Source organism: Protopterus annectens, chromosome 4.part0, assembly GCF_019279795.1.
Source record: "Protopterus annectens isolate FY-2018-M chromosome 4.part0, PAN1.0, whole genome shotgun sequence".
Classification (NCBI taxonomy): Eukaryota; Metazoa; Chordata; order Ceratodontiformes; family Protopteridae; genus Protopterus; species Protopterus annectens.
Window position 1 is genome coordinate 242,972,353 of NC_056733.1, and position 12,509 is coordinate 242,984,861.

Sequence of the window (12,509 nt, forward strand, 5' to 3'; positions counted from 1 at the left end):
GCATGATCCATGCATTCTTTTAGGTGCCTGTCGAATGCATTAGTAAAGGATTTTGCAGCTTGGACAGTGTTATCCTTTAGCATGGGGGCTTTGAAACTTTCCACCTCGGTCTTAAGTAACAAAACGTTTGCTTTTGAAAAGTTTTTCACTGTGGTTTCCCTGTCTGGGGGTGGAGGCGGAATGTGGATATCCAAAGTGATTTGTTTATGGTTAGATCTAACCAGCGAGGGGTTGACCTCCGGTGTGGAACACCGGTCACCCATGTTGGTGATGACCAGGTCCAATATGTTGTCACCTCTGGTGGGAGTGTTGACCAGTTGATCCAGGGTGTTTGTGTTTATAAATTCTAGGAAATGTTAGGCAAGGGAGTTAGTACTTGAGTAGTTCTTCCAGTTAATGTTTGGGTAATTCAAATCACCCAATATTAGGGTATTTGGTAGGACCTTTATGTTTCTCAGTGTTTCCAGAAATGCAGAATGGAGGTCCTGGGACATGGTGGATGATCTGTAGCAATCTACTATTAGTTGCATGCGAATGATCTCTGAAGCATCTTGCTGTGCCACTAACCTGGAGGTGTGGATATCCTTGATGAATATGGATACGCCCTCACCTTTTGTATTTTGGGTCTGGGTTCTGTGGCCGAAATGTATGGCATGAGTTGTAGCCTGGTAGTGCTGGAGTGCTCTCTGGAGCCTTTAACCAAATTTCTGTTACTGCACATATATCGATTTTCTCCATACTGAGGAGTGCCTCGAGTACATGCATGTTGAGGTTTAGACTTCTGGCACTGAGTAGCATTACCGTCAGTTTTTTATTACTTGTGCTATTTACGGCAATAAATGTACACAATATCTGCAATAAAATCACAGAATTCCAAGCCTGGATTTCTCACTATACACCTGATATTGTAGCAGTCACAGAAACCTGATTAAAACTGCACATAGCCACTGAAATTATCCCATAAGGATACAGTATTCTCTGAAATGACAGACTCCGCATAAAACGCGGGGTCAAAGCATTAATCTGCCATGATTCCTTAACTATAACACTCTTTCTCAAACCTGCTACAACTTTTGGTAACATAGAACAATTACTGGCATGCCTACACATAAATAGCAGTAAACAGTTATGCATTGCTGCACTATATTTGTATATCTATATATATGGAAAACAGTCTGTCAGATGGCAATACAAACAATCGAATATCTGGCCAATAATATAGAAGTCCCTAAGGGTGTATTATTGGGCCTCTTCTGTTTCATATTTTCATTAATAATCTCCATACAGCATCCCAACAAAGTACACTCGTCCAGTATGCTGATGATTCTACTATCCTCTCCTCTTCTAGCAACTTCTCAGATCTCCTAAAGACAACACAAAAGGCCTTTACATCTATCAAAACTTGGCTAAATGATGCACAATTTCTACTGAATCTCAAAAAATCTAAGCTCTTACTATTCTCAACAAAAGCACTAACTCATGACTTTAAGACATATTCACAAAAAAATACTGAAATCAAATTAGTGAAGACAGAAAAACTACTAGGGATTATGATTGATGACAAACTCTCCTTTGAGCATCATATTCACAATACAAGAAAAAAAACTCACTTTAAGCTCTGCAAACTTTATAGGCATAAACTCTATTTGGATAATCCCACTAAGATAAAACTGGCAAACAATTTGCTACTCCCTTCCCTCCTCTATCGTAGCCCCATCTTCAGTAACCTCTACAAATCACTCATGAATAAACTACAATCATGCTACTATAAAATAACAAAGTTTGCCTCTAAAATGCCAAATCGCACACACCACTGCCTGGCCATTAAAGAATTTAACTGGTTTGAATTCCCCAGTTATCTAAATTACACCCAATTAACTCTCACCCACAAACTGATCTATAACCCAGACAATTGCCCTTCATTTCAGACTATTCTACAAACATACACCCCAACCTGGAACCTTCAGTCTACTAATAAAGAACTCTTAAGTATAGCTGAACCCAACAAATGAGCTAGACAAATCCTTTATTCCTATACCATTGCCAAATTATGGAATGCTCTGCCTTCCTCTATCACTCAACTGGACTCTATGAAAACCTTTAAATCTGCACTAAAATGCTACTACATCAATAATCATATCTGTTCCTGTAACCACATGTCTAAGCCACCATAAACAAAGTTAATTGTCCACTTTTTCCTTCCTTCCTTTAAGTTACATCTTGCTAACTTCTCACAAAACCTTAAGAACTCCCTCTATATCAGTTTACAATCTCTATCTACTCCTAGTTCTAGCTCTGGACTTTGATTATACTATTTGAATATTACTTCTGTATTAATATTTTTGCATTTATAACTGGAGCTTTTTACTCTGGGTCTCAAGTTAAAATGGCCTTTTGACCCAGTAGACCTTCCTGGCCAATAAATAAATAAATAAATAAATAAATAAATAAATAAATAAATAAATAAATTGATAAAGTGTTATTTATTAGGAATGACAAGTCAATTGATAATATACTTTTTTATTTTATAAAAAAAAACAAAAACAAAAAAAAACAAAACAAAATAAAACTCACTGTCTTCTTCTCAGTTTGTTGGAGGGCACATTGAAATGTTTGGTTCTGTAGACTAACAGCACAAACATTCTGCTGACTTGACTGAAGTCTCCCACATTTTGCACACTTTAGGATTGTTCTATCACTTGTTGGTATAGCTAATGCTTATAAAGTTACCTGGCCTTTTTCACAATGCAGAAATTGAAAATATCAACAGAAGATGAAATCACCAGAAAGCAGAGCACATTATTGTGCAATTCTTCTCAGTTTGGAATGTCTAAAATTAAACCAGCAGCCAGCTATTGTGGCATAGAGTGATATAGTAGTCCTCATATAGCTCAGGCAACCCAAGTTTGAGTGGCAGCTTGGGCACTTGATGGAGTTGTTAAGGATGATGAGGGGGAGGGGTGGACCCAGTCATAATTAAATATATAAATCTTCAGAGGAAGGAGGTGGGACTTGCAGTCAAACCTCATATGGCAGTAGCCCACAATGAGGAAATGTTTAGCAGTGGGCACTTCTGTAGGGGAAGGGGTACTGGCCCTTACAGTGAATAGTGCTATATGTCTCTCCACCCTGGGGAGAAATTAGGACATATAGAACAGTCCTAATAACCAGGATGCCAGTTAAGGCACAAGAAAACCTTAATGGCTGCCTAAATAATGACCCCTCTGGATAGCTTGCTCTCCTGGATGTGAGGATGACCCCACCACAAGGTAATGAATTTGCTCAGTCCAGTTGGGGAAGGCTTGATGGTCAGCAGGTGCAAGATCAAAAAAGGAACAAACTAGTAGGTATCATTCATCTAATTAAAACTACTACCTTTCTAGTTAAAGCTACTGTATCAGACAAAATTACCATTCCTATCCAATAAGCTTTCCAGTGCACATCTATTTCACAATCTTAGATTAAAACATAAATATGGAAGTACATGCTATGCTGCATCTGTCAATAAAATCTGGCAAAAAAATCTTATAACGTACATTGAAAATGTATTAATATTACATACTTAATTGCTGCTATGGGATAACATTCTAGAAGGAATATAGGCAGTGTCATAAAAATGTCATGATTAATTGCACTGGTAAATAAATTCTTTGATATTACCGAATCAGTATCCAGTATTCCTAAAGTTATAGTTGTATCACATTCACTACTATTCAAATTAGATAGTTTTGAATATTTTTACCATTAATTTACAATTACTTTCAAAGTCAAAAATTATGACCATGGTGGTAAGTGGTCTTTTCTAGGTAGGATTCCCACATGGTTCAGTATTGGAACTATTGTTATTTTCCTTCTTTGTCAACAACCTGACTTTTGAAATTCCATTCCCTGCATTCATTATGCTGATGGCATGAAAGTTATTGTACCTCTCAACTTCTCCACATTTAGTGGAACACACTGATATTCGCCCCCAAAAGTAATACTACTCCCCTGTTCTGCTTTGACTTGACATGGTCCAGATTCTTTTTTTTCTTTCACTGACTTGATTGTCGAAACAGTGAGAGACTGACTTTGTGGATCTCAACAGAATCAAAGAGCCCAGTAGAAGCTGCTAGGAAGTGTTTAGAGTCACTGCACCAATTCCAGAAAGGGTAGCTCATGACATGAATGCTGACTTGAAGTTCAGCATAACATGTTTCTGCAGAACAAGAAGAAAGTAAGAAATACACAAACTGAACCATTGAAAAATATAGAAGTAAAGCCAGTAGAGTAAAACCATATGTGCATCTATATTGAGTGAGAAACAGGATTACCTCTCAGTTTTCCCTGATTTTACCACCTCATATTTTGGTATATCTTTCATAAAATGTGTGGTTTTCTATCAAATCATTTAGGATTGCAGTCTCTAGATAATGGTAGACATTTGTGTTTCAGAGTTCATATCTTTCAGAAAATGCATGTTAAATGCAAAACATATTATTCTGGCAACTTTTTAAGTTTATGAGCAGAATATTTAAACTATGTTCCTGATTCTGTCAAGAGCTATGCTGGGATGATTGCTGCATGATGGTCTTTTTTATAAATACTTGCTGTAAAAAGAAATCTGTATCTTGACTTTGTAATTGATTGCCAAGTCACATTTCCTTCTTTGTGCTGTCAATGTCATGTTTCCATTTTTGAAATATTTTGTGTGCCACTCAGATAAAGGAGGGATTCATTCTGCTGACTTCATGCTAGGCTGCGAGCAGATCCATCTGAATTTGTAGCAGCTGATTTACCAAACATTGTGTGTGTGTGTGTGTGTGTGTGTGTGTGTGTGTGTGTGTGTGTGTGTGTGTGTGTGTGTGTGTGTGTGTGTGTGTGCGTGCGTGTGTGTGTGTGTGTGTGTGTGTGTGTGTGTGTGTGTGTGTGTGTGAGTGTATGCCCTGAAAGTCCACAATTTTGGTTAATATTTTTGGTCTGTTCCTCATAAAATTTGTGGTTTTCTCCCATAACTGTTATGGAATACAGTCATTAAATAATGACAGCCATTTGAGTTTCAGACTTTACATCCTTTAGAAAATGTTTGCTAGAAGACAGGGGCGTGGCCAGCATCTGAATGAGTGGCAGCATCTTTCTTCAACTCTGTCCTTAAAATCTATTTCTGACAGGAAAAATTAAAAAATATTGATCATGGACAGTTCAACTTTGCTAGAATATCACAACTAATGGTATAAGAAGTCTACATAAACAAAAATTGGCATTTTCTACAAATATTCCTGTCAAAAACCCAAAGAGAAAGCATCAAGACCAGAGAAAAGATGAGCTTCACAAAAAATAGTATGTCTGATCAAACAATGAAGAAGGATTTACAATCATTATTAATAACAATGCAGGACTTGCCACTGAAATTTGATAAAATGAACAAGAAACTGGATACTTTTGAAGAGTAATCCAACAACTACAGGAATTGACAAAGCAACAGAACTTGAAGATAGAAAATATGGAAGAAACATTGATGTAGAAAACAGAATTTCTGACTATGAAAAACATATTGACACACTAAATAGGCAAAATATTTCACTAATGGACAAAATTGAAGATCTAGAAAATAGATCCAGATGCAACAATCTCCAGATTTGTGGAATACCATAAAGAACTGAGGCTAGTAATATGGTGAACTTTCTTAATACATGGCTTCCAGACATTTTAAAGCTTCCAGAGGCTCTCTCCTATGGGATTGAGAGAGCTCGCAGTTCCTTAAAACCAGTCTCAGCATCAAACAAAACAATAAACAGTCACAGGTCAGTCATAGTCAAACTCTTTTCATCTCAGGATAAAGAACTTATATTAAAAACTGCCTGGTCTAATTCCCTGATCAGATTTGGAGAGCACATAATCTGATTTGATAATGTTTATTCATCTGGGGTGATGGCCAAAAGATAAGTGTGTATACCAGTAATAAAATAACTTAAAAAAACAGGCAACTCAAAGTACATCTGCTTTTTCCAGCAAGGGTTAAAATCTTCTACAGTGATGGCCCAAAAATATTTGACTGAATAGAAAATCAGCAACTCATCTATCAACTAATAAAGTCTTGGACAAGATAGAAGAAATGGATTGGAGTTCTTTTGGTTTGAAATGCCATGCTGAGAAAAATGAATGAAGAACAAATGATAAGAAGAAGAAGTTGAGAGACAAATAAAGCAGAAAATCTAAAGATGTTTAAACAAATATTAGAGTAGAAGTACTCATTCAAATGTTTAACTAGTTAGACAGATCCAGATTTTACAACAAAACCACCATGGAATATACAAATGAACTGGGTGACATATACTGTTTGGAAACAATCTCATTTACAAAGTAAATGCCTTTTTATTATTTATACTAATGCAGTATTAAACATCTAAAATAAGACAAATATCAAAGAACTGCTTTAATAACTAGATCAAGTATTACTAACTTGCTACATCTAACATATGAAAAATAGAATTACCATACATGCTTTCAGGCTTTAATAGTTTAATAACACAATGCTGTACTGCTTTTGACTCTGGTATGAATGACAAGGTAAATGCCTTTTATTATTTATACTAATGCAATATTAAACATATAAAATAAGACAGATATCAAAGAACTGCTTTAATATCCAGAGCAAGTAATACTAACTTGTCATATCTTAACATATGAAATATGGAATTACCATACATGCTTTCAGGCTCTAATATTTTGATAACACAATGCAATACTGCTTTTGACTCTAGTGTGAATGGTCTAGGAAATATAAAATTATATAATCCAACAGAGAGGTGTGTGGCCAAACAATGGCATTGCAAAAACTGCTTGAATAAGAAGTCCTTTTATCCGAAAAAGTATTGAATAAAACACAAGAAAAACGTAAGCGCTTTCACAGTTTATCCCACTGCTTCCTCAGATGTATTTACAGAACGGCCTAGCAGTTCCATTTAAATACTCCTATTGTAGTCAATCAGTTAATTAAGTTAAGCTAGATCATCCTTCCTTAAAGGTACATGAATAAAAACACTTTTGGATAATATGAAAAGTGCTTTAAAACGTGACAGTGCTTTAAAATATATACTTTAAAAGATACATAGAATATATATGAATAAAGATGATTACATATAAAAAATGTTTGATATAAATATATAAATATAATTAAATAAGTTAGATGCTTTTACAAAATACCAAAAATGCATGCTTACATATAAACTTAAAAGCACATTCACAAGATATACTCACACAATATATTCTGGATTAATGTCTAAAATTTGTATTAAAATCTGAGAAACAGTGGTGTGTTTATACAGGTGATGTGATGGATAGATGGACCAAAGGAAAGTTATATATGAAGAGTATAAAATTTTTACATCACAAAAGTTAGGATCATGAAAAAGGACTGAACATACTCCATGAACTAAATGAAAGTATAGAAATATATACATAAGAATATATATACACCTAAAAATGTAGAGGGCATATATACAATAACATTTTATAAATATATGTAAAATGTGAACTGTAAAAACAGATTGAGTATAGATGGGATTATTTTCTAAGTGGTCTAGCTTGTAAAATGGGCCTCATAGGGACCCTGTCAATAAGTCCACTGCCCACATCTGCTCTTAATCTTAATATCCATCTAGTCTCATTGACTTCAGTCCTATTTCTAATATCTCCTAACCTGTTAGTAATCTTAGTGTTCTCTATCATATGAAAGTTAAAAGTGTGCTGTGCTGAGATATTCATGACATGTCTGGCTAGAGCATTGGTTGGAAGCTGTTTCTGTATGTCATACAAATGCTCTCTAATTCTAAACTTTCATATTACCCAAATGTGTTTTTATGTATGTATCTTTAAGGAAGGATGATCTAGTTTAACTTATTTAACTGACTGACTACAACAGGAGTATTTAAATGGAACTGGTAGGCCTTTCTGTAAATACGTCTGAGGAAACAGTGGGATACACTGTAAAAGCGCTTACGTTTTCCTTGTGTTTTATTCAGTACTTTTTTGAATAAAAGGACTTCTTATTCAAGCAGTTTTTGCAGTGCCGTTGTTTTGCCACATACCTCCCTGTTGGATTTTATCTGTATTTACTTCGGTGTGTCAGGCATTAATCCAGTTTCACCAGTGAGTTGTTTTTCTGTTTGAGAGTTTTTTATATAAAATGATATAACTTTAAAAAACAAATGTTTATTATTTGTTCCTTTGTAAACTATGCGCCAATAGTTAAAAGAGTTCTATTAATATTAAAAATGTTGTTTGGGGCACTTTCCTGTGGTGCAGTGGGTGCTGGCAGTAATTTTAAATGAATTAGAAGAAACTGAAAGTAAAAAACTGCTCTCTGAGCTCATTGTCTATTCTAGAACTGTAAAAGCTTCACTTATAGTTATCTGCTTTCCCATCAAAGCCATGAGGTAGTAAAATATGTTTTTAATCCATCTTGAGGTATTACAATTAAAAAAAGCTGTTAGAGTCCATTAGAGTCATTTGCATATTCATAAAAGGCCAAAAACAAAAGTCCTTGATTACAGAGAGTGACTAGCACTTGAAGCAAAGCAGTATGGGGCTTTACATAAACCAAAAGGCTCTTAAAGTGACAAGTACATATTTTCACCAAAATACAAGTGCTTCAAAGCATTATTGAGTATGTACATATACATAGGATAGATTTAATAATTCTAAAAGGAAATAAGAGAAATTACCACAAAAGTACTATAATATATGCAAAAAAAATAACATCATGAACAAGGTTGACGTAATTGATGTAAACAGTTAATGCAAACCCATATGTATGCATACTAGGACACATAACTATAAAAGAAAGTATGACTACTTATAGCAACAAAATTAATAATTTAACAGCTTTTTGTTGTGTCTTTCAGCTTTTAGGGGTCGCCACAGTCTGCTAATGATTGGCAGTAGATTTTGCGTGCCGAGTTGCCAGCCCTGATGCACAACCTTCAATGAAGGTACGCCCATTCATGCATGTCTCCACACAGAAGACGCTCTAGCTGAGAATCGAACAGGACAACATCTTACTGTGAGGCGACAACGCTACCGCAGCACCACCACCACAGATTAATAATTTAACAGCTAAGAATAATAAATAAATATATATTTACACAAATTTATTCAGTAAGATGTAATAAAGACCTAGTATGGTAGGATATAAATGTCATGAAAGCATTATAAGAATCAGCATACTTAACAAGACTGGTAAATAAGAAGTGACACTCATATGTGATAAACATGAACAAGACTGATCAGTCCACAGTTAGTCACTAACTATGAAGAATTGTTAAACAAGACATACAGCAATGCTAATATGTTTAATATACTAAGAGCAGTTCAGATATTATTTATGAAATGGTTAGTATTCTCTTGTGCTTCATAGAGAAAAACAAGGTGCAAGAAAAGTTAAAAGTAAGAGAGTACATGAATACGATGAAGTCTTAATAAATTCATATTAATTGTTGATACTATCTAAAGTATAAAATATCACAAAAATTGCATATAATTTATCTATTAAACAAGAACATTATGAAAGCCTATAATATGAATGCAAACAGACCTAAATCTAAAGATGTAAATAATTCAACTCAACAGATGAATGTACTATATAAAAGCGTTGTTTATTTTATACACAGAGATTACATTAGAAGCCAAAATGTTGTTATATATTAAAATTGACAGTTTATAACAACAATAACAAGGTTTTCATTAACCCGACTGGATATAGAAACAAATGAAATTTCATAGGGCTCTGTTGTCTTGACAGTAGGAAATATGAACCTACTTGGACTGTGTATACATAGGGTTTGCAACAAATACTAACAGTCATCTTAGCTGTATAGTAAATCTAGTGTAAATAAACACTAAAAATAAAATGGTTACTTAAAATATACATATGGGCAAAAGGATATATATGTATACATTGGTGACAAATGAACCAAGAAATGCATTGATTATAAAGCATTATCTAAATAAAATGTTGACACTATACAATAGGTACTGTTACTCTGAAAACAGATGTTGATTGAAGGACATTAAATAATACAGTGAGATAAAATACAAGATGTATACACTAGAACAATGTTATATTTAAAGTTGGTTATACTATTTTATTTAACTACAGGCAGTAATATCATATAATAATCTCTGTAATAGTGTTTAATTGAATATTATACAGTTCAATAGTTTAAGTTTAATAGCACACAATCAATAAGAATTTGATACTTTTAGTTATATTTGTCATTGGGAAAGCCAAGGGAAGATTCTGAATAGGGATAAGAGGGGTCAATTGAATGGTAAACCTATTCAAGGATGGGATGTTTTCTCCTATAAAGGGAATGATTGGTTGTTTATATTTTAAAAAACACTTTTTATGCAGACAGTTTTTATTTGTATCTTTTAAATGGATAAACAAGCCCAAAAGCCAAAAAGAAAAATGCTGCTTCCTTAATAGAAAAACAATAAAATTTATTGTGAGCACTTTCGTCTGCTTACAATGAAGAATGGTCTGATGAAGTTTCTTCATTGTATGGGGACAAAAGTGCTCACAATAAATTTTATTGTTTTTCTATTAAGGAAGCAACGTTTTACTTTTTGGTTTTTGGGCTTGTTTGTTGTTTTGTTTTTGTTCTTCACCTTTTAAATGGATGTCTATGCAATGCATTTATAACATATATGAAATGAATGGTAAAACATTTTCAGCACACATACGACATTATATACAAACAAAAAAACAGGACAATGGTTAAATACAAAGGTATAGTTAGTCCAGCTATGAAATGCATTTCTATTAATGTCAATGGCTTAAATAACAGCTGTAAAAGAGAAAGCTTACAAATATATCTTAAGCTATGTAAAGCATAAGTAGTATTTTTGCAAGAAACACATCTTATACAGCAAGATATTAATAAGATTAATATGCATAATTGCACATTACTAGCTAGTTCAGAATATAATAAAAAGCAAAGAGGTGTAGCAATATTATGAAGAAAGACTACCTTGATGCCCAAGATCATAAATACAGTCAATGATAACTCAGGAATGTTTTGTTTAGTGTCAGTATTAATAAATGGTTTGGCTTATACCCTGGTAAACAACTACTGGATACCAGGACTGGGTGTCAGGGCAGCCAAATAATATTTAGAGAACATAATACAACATTTCAAAGGTAATACAATAATTGCAGGAGATTTTAATTGTATAATGAAAGACGAGGATACAAATGCTAAAAATACACACAAGAAATCTCCACTATCAAAATTACTTACAGAGTTTACTGAGTTAATGGACATTAACACATATGCTGAACAAGATTCATTGATATTCACACATTACTCACGTAAACATAACACTTTTTCCAGGATAGATAGAATGTATATAACAAAAGAACTTACCACAAAAATAAGCAAAGTTAAAACAAAACAATCACCTGCCTCTTCTCAGACCATAATGCAATAACTTATGAAACAAATTTTAACTTTAAGAGAAACTTACGATCATAAGAATTTCAGCCTATATAGCAAACCGTAAAGAGTTTAAACAATACTATACTGCAGTGATGCAAACATTTCTAGATTTAAACCTCACAGATGAGGTATCAGACATATATAGACACACACGCACACACACACACACACACACACACACACACACACACACACACACACACACACACACATATATATATATATATATATATATATATATATATATATATATATATATATATATATATATACATGATGCAATGAAAGCATATTTATATGGGAAGGTGGTAGCCTGGTATAAAAATAAACAAAAGCATTGGAATAAAGAACTGGCAGAACTACAAACTAAAACAGACAAAATGAAATTAGATATTCATAAAGGCAACTTAGCTTCAGAAAATGAATTAGAAGACCTTGACAAAAAATACTTAGAAATATTGAACCATAAAACAATGATTAATCTAGAGAAGGTCAAACTATATGCTTACTCTATGAACCCAAAAAAATCAAAGGAGAATAGCCAACAAGATGAATAGAATGATAAAGGCAAATCAGATAAAATAAATATACGATATGGACAAAAAAGAAAAGTATCAGACTTAGAAGAAATTCAAGAAGCCTTTAGAGTGTATTTTAATAAACTCAATAATCAAGAAAATAAATTAGAATCAAGTGAAACACTTAGAAAATTCCTTCAGGAAAATATAAGACTAAGACTATCAGATGAACACAGAAAAATAATAAAGATATAACTATGACAGAAACTAAAGTGCAAATCAAGAAACTGAAATTAAACAAAGCCTCAGGTAATGATAATATGACACCAGAGATGTTTAAACTAAATAATGCATTAAATCTAAGTGTGTTCACATCAGTTAAAGAAAGTGATAAATGCCCTCCTTCTTGGAAATACACTCAAGTATCACCAATTTTGAAACAAGATAAAAAACATGATGAGTGTACCTCATATAGACCCATAAGTTTATTAAATATAGATTATAAAATATT